This window comes from Achroia grisella, unplaced genomic scaffold (genome assembly GCF_030625045.1).
Source record: "Achroia grisella isolate CSIRO2021 unplaced genomic scaffold, CSIRO_AGI_Agris_v1 utg1174, whole genome shotgun sequence".
NCBI lineage: Eukaryota > Metazoa > Arthropoda > Insecta > Lepidoptera > Pyralidae > Achroia > Achroia grisella.
The window spans coordinates 759,187-773,691 of NW_026712590.1; the positions used below are offsets into that span (position 1 = coordinate 759,187).

General features: G+C 31.9%; 1 protein-coding gene across 3 annotated transcripts in view; it reads left to right on the forward strand.

The window, feature by feature from the left end:
* The first annotated feature begins 2,904 nt into the window (after positions 1-2,904).
* LOC131851368 (IQ motif and SEC7 domain-containing protein 2) overlaps positions 2,905-14,505 on the forward strand; it is a 212,462-nt gene continuing 200,861 nt past the window's right edge. For all 3 annotated transcript variants that reach the window (XM_059201863.1, XM_059201891.1, XM_059201869.1), the window contains exon 1: positions 2,905-3,162. The gene's annotated coding sequence lies outside the window, so the exon portion shown is untranslated. The remainder of the gene's footprint in view (positions 3,163-14,505) is intronic.

Genomic DNA, 14,505 nt, shown 5'->3' on the forward strand with positions numbered 1-14,505 from the left:
CGACGTCGCGGCTATATCAACATAACATGCGTTATTAATACTATCGGGGACCTCATCGATTAGTCATAGCATTATCGGGTTAAGAAGTCATTTGTTATTTACTTTTTTATTGTAGAGTAGCGTCTAACTGCGGAAGATGGGTTAAACCAAGTGACAGTACAGCTCTGTGGGAATTAATATTAAATTGCTTTTATGTGAAGTTAATTCTTATCTGTGGTATTTTATTATTCTTAGTCATAATAATCACAGACGACTGTTATTTATTTTTTTATTTGATTTCCACAAAAACGACTATTTCTGGTGTTTTTTTGTAGTTGCCGTTCAATTAGATTAGATACTTTAGTTACTTTAGATAACTGGCAAGAAACTAAACTGCTACATTGATATATGTTCTGTTGTTGCGTTTTGTTTCTAAAGAGGACTGGCACTATTACTAGCAAGGTTTAAAATTAAAATTGTATGTATGAATTGGTATGTATCTACTATTTGAGACAATATTTTAAATGGTTAAATTTTAAATTATTTATTGTTAGTTTTTGACATTTCTTCCAATTATTATCTACTACACCACTTCTGCTACACTTTCACCCACTTACCACTTCACATGTCACGCTATTTTATATTGATTGGAGGAGATCTCTTTAAGATATAAGTCCTTCCTTGCTCACGTTGTTGGAAATTAACATTGTTAATATATTTAAAAGTGCAATAAGGAATGTATAAAATAGTCATTTCAACCAATCTAGTAGAATTTCATGGTCCGGTGTATTTAAACCACAAAGCCATATGTAAATCACGCGTCCAATTCACCTATTTCAAAAAGGAAACGTTCACATCGGGAGAACTTGAGATTGTAGTTGTGAGTTGCTTTTTTTACGTCGTAAACTTTCCGAGAAGAGGTGAGTGAGAAAAAAAGTGGGAGTCGTTTCGAAAACTCCAAATGAACGGTTTTGGTAGACTTCCGCCCGTGATGACCGCTGGCGACGAGGGCATTAGGGTGTACGCACAGAGAAACTATAGACTCGTAATTTACCATCATCAATATTAAGACTGTAAATAGAATAGAAATAATATTTATTTAGATAAACTTAATACACTTTTAAATAGATATTGTATTAATTCTATCGCTCTTTCGAATTTTAAATTAATATATTATTATCTGAATACTCACTGATAATTTATTCTTCAATAATGAAACCTTTACCACGTGATGAAATTACTACTAATATAATTTATATACTAAAAAAACGACCATTCAACCTCTATTTTATTACTATAGTAATCTTCTTTACACCGTTTTTTTTCTTTACTTACAAAATTGTATTTCGAACACAGATGAATTCAATAAAGTTGATACTTAAATATAATTTTAAACCAAATATGTCAAATATATATCGTTTTTCAATATAAAGGCATGCTATTGTGTATATAAATAAAATTAAGCAAATAACTTGAGCATATTATTACGAATAAATTCGACTCTATACTACCCTAGTTCGCGGCGTGAAGAATGTTATTAAGTGGGTGAGCAGAAAAAACAAAAATATCTCTATCGGCGTCCGAGACGTGATAATTAGTAGATATAGGAGTTCTGATCCGCCGTCACGGACAAACACGTTTTTATAATCGAATATGTGGAAATATTACTTACCTACTATTATTTATTAGACTACCTACTTTATGATGTCAATTTGTCATGTTTTGGCGGATGTAGTTACAGACTATATATACCATAAAAATACATGATTATATTCCTATTCCTATATTATACCGTATACTATTAAAAAAAAATAGCATCTCCAACAAAATAAAAATCATGTAGGTAGTACATTTTAGCCGATTATGACGTCAGGTATTTGTATTATAGTATAGAATATAATAGTATAGTACAGATTCAATTGAGAAGAACTGGCAAAAAACTCAACTGATTTTTTTAAGTTGTTTATGTAGAGTATCAGTTAATTTTGACGAATCTAGAATTATCAAAGCAAATATTAGTGCACATACCCAAGGATGCATAGCGTTGAAACTTTATATTTCTACTTGTGTATAAAATATACTACTATATTCCCTACAGCACATAAATATAATCGGTAAAATTAGTTTCATAAATCTTCCATTTTAATTAGATGGGCAACGCTAAATAATATGTACATATTTCACATAACGACATCTATTTTTGACCCCCTACCAGCGGAGCTAACGGTATACGCTGCGCTGGCAGGGCTCCATTGAAGGATTATAGGGGTCTGAAATCAGATTAGCAGCCTATGTTGTCGACTTCACATAATTTTCAGGGAAAACCGCGCAAAGGTCGACCTGGCATGCTACGTTGATATTAATAGAACCACTATTAACCATTATTAACAATTTCCTTATCCATATACGGTTATTTGCTATTACCACCGTATCTAGTTATTACATTATTAATTCTAACTAATTAATTATTAATATTGAATAGATTATTGACTAAATTATTGTCATTAAATAAAACTATAAACTATTGCAATCTTGCCTCGTTATTGGTAACACGAAATAAAAAGAGTATAATTACGTTTGACGAAAAACGGATGGATTTTAGATAAAATAATTAACGCCATCTGTATTGAACGGACAAATCATAAATAAGCAACGTGGAAACAGTAGGAACTAATAAACGGGCGGCAGAATGCATCATGTGCTACAAAACTTCCAAATCATTTCCTAATTTTCTAATAGATGTCGCTAACTGCAACTATATGCTTTGAACAATGCTAATAGATGGCGCTAATATAACCCGGCTCATGAGAATGTTCATTTAATAAGCGGAAGACTTTACAATGAAACGTGGTACTAAATTTAGTTGGTTTATAATAAAAGCAATGTTGAAGTCGATATGAACCAGCCACTGTTCTGTCGCGATGTTGTCAGTCTGTTGTCGTGTTCCAAGCAAAATACTGTGAATGTAATGTCACTTTACCAACTGGATTTGTCGTGAAACTGCTGTGTTGTGTTATATTTACTTCAATTGTGACTGAATATTGTATGAAATATTAAGCTTAGAAGCCGGTAAATGCAGTGAAGTGTTTGTTTGTGATTTTTAGTGACCGTTTTTGTGTTGAATCGTGTCTTGAAGCTAAGATCGCCGCGATTACTTCAAGTTCGCCGGCTTATCATGTTGTGGTGAGTGTATGATCGATATTTACCCCCTTTTAGTCTTCAAAGGGCTCTTTTTGTACAAAATAATACTTGTTTAAATTATTTTTAATTGATAAAATGAATGTTTTTAGTTGTCTAGCCTCAATATCTAGCAAAACGATCCTATAAATAATGAATTACCGTTGTTCGTATTTCCCACACATCTAATTACCGCTGTTTACTGCCTTATTATTTAATAATTGTCATGTACACACATAATTTCAAGTTAAACCAATATTTTTTTAATGTTTATCTTATTTTCGTAAACATAAACAGTGCAATTATTCAGCTAAATATCATCTGGAAATGCCTTCAACGCTTTCTAAATGTAATCTATTCATTATTCATCTAATTTGATACAGAAATAATTCATAATGAAAAAAATATTAACGGTCTTTTTAATGAATTGAAAAAAAATCAAACATGGATCAAACAGCAAGTCAAAACAATAGATGGGAATGGTATTCTAACATCATCCCTTAATATTAGTATTGTTATGTGGATGTAATAATTATTCAGAGTATCAATTATTGTTTATTTAATAACTAGGTAGGTACTTCAAAAAAATAGAAGATTAACTTCTACAATTTTAAAAAGGAGGTGGATTATAAGTACTCATACAATGTGGGCATACATTTTATGGGTATTTATTAATTGATTAAGCTAAATTAAATCCTGTAGTTTTGTAAGTCTTTTCAATGTTATTCATAATTACATCATTAATTTGACGTATAAATATATTAATTTTCTCTTTAAATGTTAATTAAGTATAATAATAATTCTGTACAATACACATAGTACTATCTAGCCCCAAGCTAAGTAGAGCTTGTGATATAGGTACTGGACTATTGATCCAGATACTTAAATACATTGTTTTTGTAAATATATACATGGAAATGTTAACTATAAATAACAAAGATTAACTGGATAATATGTTTTTTGTTGTGTATTTATATCAAAGCAACACACTCTATTTTTTTAGTTTTTATAAAAATTTCTTTATGGGTATTACAAGGTCAGGAATGGAATTTACACACATCAGATTATACAGAAACAATTCCCTACTTTCTGAAGACATAATGTTAAAAAAATTCAAAATGAATAAAAATTAACATTCAACAAAAAATAAATCCAATTTCGCAACCTCATTACTATAAAACATAATCACTTAAGATTGTTTCAAAACCAAGTCGTACTGAATGTTACTCCTATTGCAAAATATCTGTTTAATATGTTGCCAAAATTAATTAACAGAAAAATATCAGTGTTAATGACTCACATGTTATCCTTAATAAAGTTACATAGTTTAATTAACAAAAGAAAATATATTCTTTCAAGTTTACATCACAAACTTATGCAACTTATAATGTGGTTGTTTTTCATTAAATCATACAATGCAACTTTTATGCAACATTATTACTTATATGATTCATGACTATATTCGAGCATCTCTTTAGTTAGTTGGCTAAATACAGAAAACTTATACTAGGTTCTCTGTATGTTTTCTATTTGTAATTCAATAAAACCATTTCTATATAATATATGTAAATTTACATAATATACACTATTCTTTATTACAAGCATATAGTAACAAAAAATATAATTTGTTTGACATCAAATTTGTCCATGGATGTTTGAATGCAAATTTGGATTCAAAATTTCAAATATTATCTAATATTATCTATACCCAAATACAATATTTTTGATTAGATATTTATTAATAAAAATTTAAATTATTTCATATATTTAGTTTTATAATTACTAATACTAATTTTAAAAACACTATGAATACTGAAGACATAATAAATAAATAAATAAATTCAGTGTATATTATCCTGCTAACATATAAAATGTTTATTCTATGTTTTTGTTATATGATTTTTTTTAATCAAGACATGGTTCTTTACTATACAAAATGTGTTACAGCAACTGTAACATGGTTGTAACATAATACTACCCACGTAAAATATCCATTCCCATTCCTAGGAACTACAAAATTATAAGGTATCATGTCAGCATACCTGGTAATATTATTGGTACATGTTAATAAATAATAAAGAACACTGGACTATTAACACAGCGCCATCTAGTCCATGATAAGCAGAGCTTTTGTTATGGGTACTAGACAACTGATATAAATACTTAAGTAGATATTTTTTTTGTAAATACAGACGTACTTAATATTAGAAAACACAAATACCGATACAAATAATTATACTCATGAATACAAATGTTTGCTCCAAGCGAGGAATCAAAACCGCGACCATCGGAAGTAAAGCGGTGTGCTAAACCGCTAGACCACCGTGTTATTCTACAATCTAGTATTAGACCTGTGAAAGAAGTTTATAGACAATAGAAATAGTTGAGGTTGTTGTAGATGACTATCCGTATCTCTGTACTAAATTATCACAGATGTCTAGGATGACACCTTATATGATAGCATGACGTGTCAACACTATCAGTTTATCAAGTTTCCGTTCATTCTTTTATCGTATCAATTGCTACTGCAATATGTAATATCATTTTGGGGTTAAGTGTTTATCATAATAATATTGACATATTTTTGTCATGGTTTATCTAATCTTAAACATATGCATTAATCTTCAAAATATCTTTTATCCTACTGTATATCTATGAACGGGCCTCCAGCAAGGTGGACCGACTGTCTGGTCAAGATCGCTGGAAGGCGTTGTATGCGAGCACCGCAGAATGGATAGCAGTTGTAGAGATTATTCGGGGAGGCTAACACTTATTGTACCATGACAGTAATGCTTATAACGGGTACGATGGTTTAGCGGTTTAGCACACTGCCTTACATCCGATGGTCGCAGCTTCGATTCCTCGCACGGTAAAAACATTTGTATTCATGAGTATAATAGTTTGTATCGGTCTGGGTGTTTTCTATGTATAATATGTATGTATTTACGTACAAGAAAATGTGTCTAGGTGTGTGAATATTAGTTGTCATACCATAATTTAGCGTGGGACTAGATGGCGATAAGTGAATTACTGATATTAAAAATGATAATTTGATCTGTCTGTTGGTACCTTTTTACGAATAACAGCAAATGAATATAATGGAATTTAACGTGTAACGTAATCAAGGACATAGGTTATATTTATCTCTATTCAAAAGTGCTTAAATATAAGTTTATTTGAATAAATAATTTTCTATTCTATTCTCTAATAGCAGACAAGATAATGGGAAAACATTATGTGTATAATATAGTGCAGCCACTGAAAAAAAGGGTTACCTGAAATTTTCACGAAGCAAGGACGTGGGAAAATTATTTACGCGCAGGTATTTTCTTTTAGTTTGTTGTATTCATGGTTTATAGTACGTTTATGTACCTGATCAAGTACTCTCTGCCTATCCCATAACAAGCGTAGTATGTTACGCATAGATATTGATGGTGGTATTACTGTTACACGAATAACTACTAGTGAACTGTATAATTCATATTTTTTTGGATATGTTTGTTTGTGAGACGAATAATTAGTACAGAACCCCTCTATAATGTATCTTGCTGTCATGCTATCATAACTTTGTTAGATCATCATTCATAATAGTACAGACCCAAATTCTTTATTTACTTGTCGACAGATGTGTGTTTGTTTTAATACCCTTTCGAGGGTGTGATTTTCTCATACATATTCTTCTGAAGGGTGTTGACTGTTTACAGTTCTATTATCTAATATTATCTTTTCTCATATTTGATGCACAATGCCCGTTTATCATTAGGCGAGGTGTGGTCACTTAGAATTACCTATAAAAACAATAAGTTGTTATTATGGTCTTTGCAAATGAAACAAAAGAATCCATAAATTTAGTTGTGTTTAATGTCCTGTCCGCAATAATATAGTTGAAAAGTCCTGTGTATTAATATAGAATAAGATCTATCTGTGTACCAAATTTTATTCGAATCCGTCCAGTAGTTTTTTCGTAAAAGAATAACAAACATTCATCTTCACATAATTTCGCGTTTATAAAAGTATGGATGAAACCACACAATTCGTGCAAAACAGTGATAGTTAGATCACATGTGATAATATTTATTGCTAATTAGTTACGTAGTTTTGCACCTTTCTGAAATTACGTCCTCCTCCAGACAGTGGTACAGTCAGCTTCAAATAAATCGATGGCATAAAATTATCATAGGACACACAAATTGAATAAAGTACGCTGTCAGAATATTAATAACCCTTATGTGTTAACCATTCAAAGAGACACATTTCTATTTTAAATAAGCCGGCAGAATGAATCCTTTTTTTAATAAATCGATTAAATTTGGGGCGTAAAAGTAAATTCATTAGTTTTGAAATTAAAACGTTGAAACTGACATGTAACTTATGCGTCGCTTAATATTTGAAGCCAACTGTACAGTTAGTGTAGCTAAAGTATACCTAATGTTAATTATGCTAAAAAGACACACCTGTTCGATATTCCACTAGACACCTCGAAGCAAGCAGGTGTCCTGACTAATAAAACTAAAAATAAAAATTAGTCAACCAATGCGTTTATTTGTATCTACTTATGTAGTAGTTAAACCATAGGACTTTTAAAACTCGTGTGGTCAAAACTGATTAGCTGTTATTAGTTACTTGAAAAACAAATTTTATTGTTTACTATTTAGGATCACAGATGAATAGAATGGATATAATCTTTATTGAAATAAATTAATACATATCAACACTTTTAAGTCTGTGTTCCGGAGTAGAGGTGGAAAAAAAAAGGTCTCATTTTTTAATTCCACCACTACTCCGGAACACAGACTTATCACAAGAAGAAAGAGCAAAAAACTTTGTGTTGCTCTTTTAAATTAACCTCGTTCTAAGTAAATATACATTAACAAGGATTAGGCATGCGACAATGACAATGGAAACCATTACACACTCAATATTTATGTATTCATATAAACTGAATGATGAATTGACATATTACTCTACTATAATACTCGTTATCTAAATTAAAACTCAGTAATATTATCAGTTCTAGTTGGTATAGTATTTTTTTAAAGTATAATGTCTTGTTAATTGTAAGCACAAATTTGTGATATAAATGTCGTAAGGTTGCGCTTAATATATTAAATATATTTTAATGTTATATATAATGTAATTGTGTCGGTGTAAACTTTGTTGGTGACATAATGAAATTAAAAAAAAAAACGATATATTCAGAAGATTCAGTTCACCCAAATAAGCATCAAAGGCATCGAAAGGTCGCTATCACAGTTCCTTACGTTCTCGGGGCAACGCCCTACCCGGTTCTTATTTTTTTCTCGGTCTGCGGCTATAAGCCCCGGCACACATGCATCGGAGCCGTTAAACCAGACAATGGTGTCTACACATCTGGGCTGGTGATGTCACACACTCCCCTCGGTTGATGGTCAATGTATTTTGTATAGCTTACGGTATTACGTCGCATTACCTATGGGGTTGTGACAGTGCCTAAAATGTAACATGCTACGTCAATTGACTGAGTAGATTGCCTAAAATGAAGATACCAATAAGCTATCATACCATATACACTGTGTCTAAGACATAACTTTTGGTTGACAACTATACATATAAAATCTTATTTCATTCCCATATGGCAGTTAGTTATGTAAAATAATTGTTAACAATTTTTAATGATAATTTAACTGAAACTCTGATACATCAGTAATATCTTTACATAGTATAAAACAATGCCCGTCGCTGTCTATTCGCTTATATCTTTTAAATAACACAAAGTATTTTAATGTAGTTTTCAGCAATAGATAGAGTAATTCAAGAGGAAGGTTTATATATAAATTACATGTACACCCGTGTGAAATTTGGGCGGGTAGATAGTATATATAATAAATCGCAAAACTATAATTATCTACATAATTTTAAATTGTTTGTAATGAGAATGGTTTGCAACGTCACTACGTAATTAAACCCATGGTCTGATCCATTAAATGAAGTATGAAAAGAGCGAGTCTAATAGTTGAATTGCGATTCAAAATTATAAACAAGGATCGATTTAGATCGAATTAGATTTTGTGCAAAGTCATCCGTGTGTGTCACCTATTTCAGAGGCCCATCAGATTGTTAAATATTATTTTGGTTGAAAAGTGCAAGTACGGTAATATGGCGTCTTGGTACTCTGAAATTGTAGCTGGATCTTGTGATGACGTCATGTCTGTGATGCTGTCCGATATAAGCGATGCTACAATGGTTACCACTTACCTTAAGGTACGGGGCGTCAGCTCTTGCCGTTCTAGGTACATAAAAAACTGGCGACCTAACCAAACTGCGCATAGTTATGTAATAGGGTAAAAATGTGGCCAATACAGTATAGTTTCCTTTGTTCATGGCATCCTTCATAATGTCTTCAACCCTGTTAATCAGTAACCTAGAGAATAGTTTACTGATTAACAGTTAGCACTATCCTATCATCTTGTTAACCCGTCTTATTGATATAATATACACAAAACAGTTTATGTTTAAATTAAAATCCATGTGGGCGAAACCGCAATGAAAAACTGGTCTAGATATAGGATGATTTTAGTTACATGGCTGACCTCATCTTTCCAATTTGGATATCATAAACATTACATATTCGCACGTTGGTATTGTTAAAATGGGGCAGTAGAGCATACAATTCACGAACGGATCTAAAGCTACAGTCAACAAGCATCTTGGAAAGCATACAAGTATGTGTAATATATTTTTTATTAGTCCAAACGGACAATATTTTTTACAAATAAGTAAAGAAATTATCCCAAATCATTACATACTATAAAACAAAGTCGTTGTCGCTGTATGTCCGTCCCTATGTATGCTTAAATCTTTAAACCTACGGAACGGATTTTGTAGCGGTTTTTTTTAAATATATAGAGTGATTCAAGAGGAATGTTTATATGTATAATACATGTACACCCGTGCGAAGCCTGGGCGAGTAGCTAGTTAGTATATAAATGAGAGAGTTCCGGGGTAACAAACATAAATACAACCGAATTCATAATCTCCATTTTTGAAGTCGGCTATTAAATATAAATGAAGCCGACTCTTTACCTATTATTCAGGTATGGAAAGAGGATCAACGTTATAACAATCCAATTAATTTGTAACCAACAAAACAAATTCCACTGGGAACCATTTTCAATTCACCACATTTTTGTATTTAAATTTATTATTATCTATACATATAAATAAAATTGGGGTATCTGTTTGTAATATTGAAATAACCGTTTTTTACTGCATGCATATTTACAATTACAATTTTTGTCTGTCTGTCTGTCTGTCTGTCGGTCTGTTTGTTCCGGCTAATCTCTGAAATGGCTGGACCGATTTTGACGAGACTTTTATTGGCAGGTAGCTGATGTAATAAGGAGTAACTTAGGCTATTTTTAGTTTAGAAAATTTATTTTAATTTAGAAAAATTAAGTTAAGTTCCACGCGGACGAAGTCGCTGGTACAGCTAGTATATAATAAAAATATAGCTGAGCGCTGTCTGTACATAAAAGATGAAGAATGTACATATGATTAATAGAAATATAACAAGAATTAGAATAGAAGTTAGAATATTTATCGGTTTATCAGCGCGTAAATACGCGCTAATCTAAACGTCTATTCTTTCTATGGGAGATAAATTAGTGGAATCTAAGATGAATCAAGCTATGGATAAATTTGGTACATACTGACTTTGGTAACAATTATCACAATTCTATAATACCAAGACAAAAAGTAGACGAAAATCAAAATCAAAATTAATACAAAAAGCATCATCATCTGGAAGATAAGGAAGAACCTTGTTCCATTTATATATGTGTTTATATTTGTATTAATTTTGAATGGTATTATATAAAAATGCGCAGTTTGCAACAGCATATAATATTAAAGCGAAATTAAATGAAATGGCATTTAAATAAAATTAATGAAGCTTCATTAAAAATATTGAGTTTGTTTTACTCCAATTGGTTTACAACAAAAACTTATACGGGTACGAAGTCGCGGGCTTAACTAGTTCAATAACGAAAAATAAAAATACAATATTGTTAAATTTGGAAAGCATTGTAATTTATAAAGTGCTCCTCCAGAGAATCTTGATATAATCAGTCTTCGCTATATTTATACAACCAACGACAGATTACCGAGTGTTTTTGTTATCTATTCGATGGACAGTTGACTGCTTTCAAGGGAATAAGATTAAAGAAACATAGCAAGTAAATGTTTTTTTCTTTAATCTCTTTACCTTGCTCAGTTTAACTTTATTTTATGAAAGAAATACAGTATAAGGAAAAGTATTTCCCAATGTGCCATGTTACAATGCGAATTATTGGTGAAATATAGACGGTATTACGGATACAATTTCGACATTATTTTTTATATTTATTGATATGACATTGCAATACAAAATAGCTAAGTTTAAATCGCTTATTGTGTTGTACTTTTGTATTCAAATGCTGTTGGCCGCAGCTGGTCGTTACCATGAGATTGAAGAGCTCAGAGGGCACTTTCGGAAGAAGGGGTTAAATGCCAATTCCTGCATGACGGATATCACTTTAGCTTAGGGCACCACTGGGGTTTGGAAACCCTGAGGCTATTGTAATAGAGCGTGCAATGGGACGGGGGATTATTATAAGACTTAGTTAAATATTTTATTGTAGATCATATCGTTAGTAATTAAATCTCTCTAAATTTAAATAGAAATAGAAATAGAAATAGAAATAATCTTTATTCAAATAAACTCATTACAAGCACTTTTGAATAGTCATATTTTGATTCTACCACTCATTCGGAATGCAGATTCATCACAAGAAGAATGAGCAAGAAACTTGTGTGTTGCTCTTTTTAATAGATATTTTTTTTTATATAAATAATTACAGTATAACAAGTAAGAGGCATGCGATAATCAACATAGAAGTCGCTACGCACTCATTATTAATGTAATCAGATAATATTGTCAGTGCTATAGATTTAAAGTTTTTCTATAAAAACATTATTATCGTTAACGAATTCTTCAATTTTATAGTAAGCTTTTTTGCAAAGGAACTGTTTTATTTGACATTTAAATCTTTTTTCTGGCAGATTTATAACAGACTCTGGTATTTTATTGTAAAACCTTACGCAATTGCCATAAAACGAATTACTAACTTTAGCCAAACGACATTTAGGTAAAATCAGTTTGTTATTGTTACGTAAGCTTTTATTAGTGCAATCACTAACTCTTTTGAAACTGTCTATATTCCTTCTGGCATAGATGATATTTTCATAAATGTATTGAGAAGCAACGGTGAGGATATTTGATTCCTTAAAACACTCTCGCAATGACTCCCTGGAACCCATACCATAAATGGAGCGAATGGCCCTCTTTTGTAAAGTAAATATTGTATTTATATCAGCTGCTTTGCCCCATAACAAAATACCATACGACATAATGCTATGGAAATAGCTAAAATAGACAAGTTTAGCCGTTGCCACGTCTGTTAATTGTCTAATTCTTCTTAGCGCGTAAGCGGCAGAACTAAGTCGACTCGCCAATTTAGTAATATGAGCACCCCATTGCAACTTGGAATCTAATGTGATACCTAGAAATACAGTATCGTCAACAAAATTAATAGATTTATTGTCCAATACGATTTTTGAATCTACCGGCCTTACATTGGGGAGAGTAAATTTGATACATTTAGTTTTATTTGCATTTAGTAGCATATTATTTGCCGTAAACCATTTTAAAACATAAGAGAGAGAACCGTTTACTTCGTCCATATCATCAATATGTCGATTGACTTTGAATACTAATGAAGTATCATCAGCAAACAGAACTATGTCAGCTATCTTTTCTACCATATAAGGAAGATCGTTTATGTAAACTAAAAATAAGAAAGGACCTAGAATAGAGCCCTGAGGAACACCCATTTTAATACTAGTTCCCTCAGACTTTACACCATTTATTTCAACAACTTGCATTCTATTATTTAGATAGGATTTCATCATGCATAGTGCTTCATATCTAATACCGTAATATTCTAATTTGAGTAAGAGTGTTTCATGATCAACGCAATCAAATGCTTTTGAGAGGTCACAGAATACACCGATAGCATCCTGTGACCTCTCCCAACAGTCAAAAATGAAGAATGAATTTAGTTTATTGAGTGTTAATTTCTTGCGTTCTCAACCACACTTTGACGTCCTCCGTGGTCTAGCGTACCGCTTTACTCCCGTTGGTTGCGGGTACGGTTCCTCGCATTCCTCGTACAAACTCTTGTATTCATGAGTATGACTGTATTGGTCTGAGTTTTTCTATGTATGTTATGTATGTATTAAAAAATATGCATATATATCTGTAGTACCCTTAACACTATCATATCACATCCAGTTCCAGCTAAGCAGAGCTCTTGTTACGGACCCAAGCTCTGCTTAGTTTAGGACTAGATGGAGCTGTGTGAATTATTCTGAGATATTATTATTATAATCGAAACGCGAGTTCCCAATAGCTAAAGTGCTAAGGTCAGTGTATTTCCTCAAGGAGAGCTTCGGTTGTAATCGTGCTATTAATCTCAAAGGAGAAAAGGATGGTAGAAGTCGGTCATTGTCACTTTGTGTGGGTCGAGAATGCCTTTCGCAGTCATCGTACCCGCACCGTGACATGACTGTTTCTTGACCTAGTAAACTCGACTGATGACCTGACTCGCCAATTTCTGACAATTTGCTCTTAACTTATTTTGAAAGTCATTTAACATATAATAGGAAAAATGTAATCGTTTCACACTTTCATTTGTACTACCTGCATTGCAGGTTACACCGCTGGCGTGAATTAGTGTAAAATTTATCTTTTATGTAATGGATTGACAAACAAGTTAACGGCCTGCCTGATGATAGGTGATAGCGGTCGCCTATATACATGAATACCACGGACGTTATGTCATGATGTGATGTCCGTACCTCGAATATCCTCAGTACCTCACATGCGTCTTTATTTCAGAAGAAAGATATGGTGAAGCACCATATCTTAGTCCTACTTAATAACAGTACAAAAATGTGTTTTCACAGTTAACAATAATAAACATACAATTTTGTTTTATTTATATGTCTTATTCTGTAATTGCATCGCCTTATCTCACCCTTCTACCGAAATACATCTTACAAAACAAGTTGCTTGAAGGTTAATTTTTATCTAGGTCAATCATTGTCCCGCAAATGAAGTCTCCGGTGAACAGCTGACATGCGGGAAAAAAATCCAAGCGGAAAAATTTACGGTACATATATTAACCCGTATGTTCGTAGATAAATGTAAACATACTTCGCGTTCTATTACGATTCATATATAATGTATTCAATTGGAAACTACAACTGAAC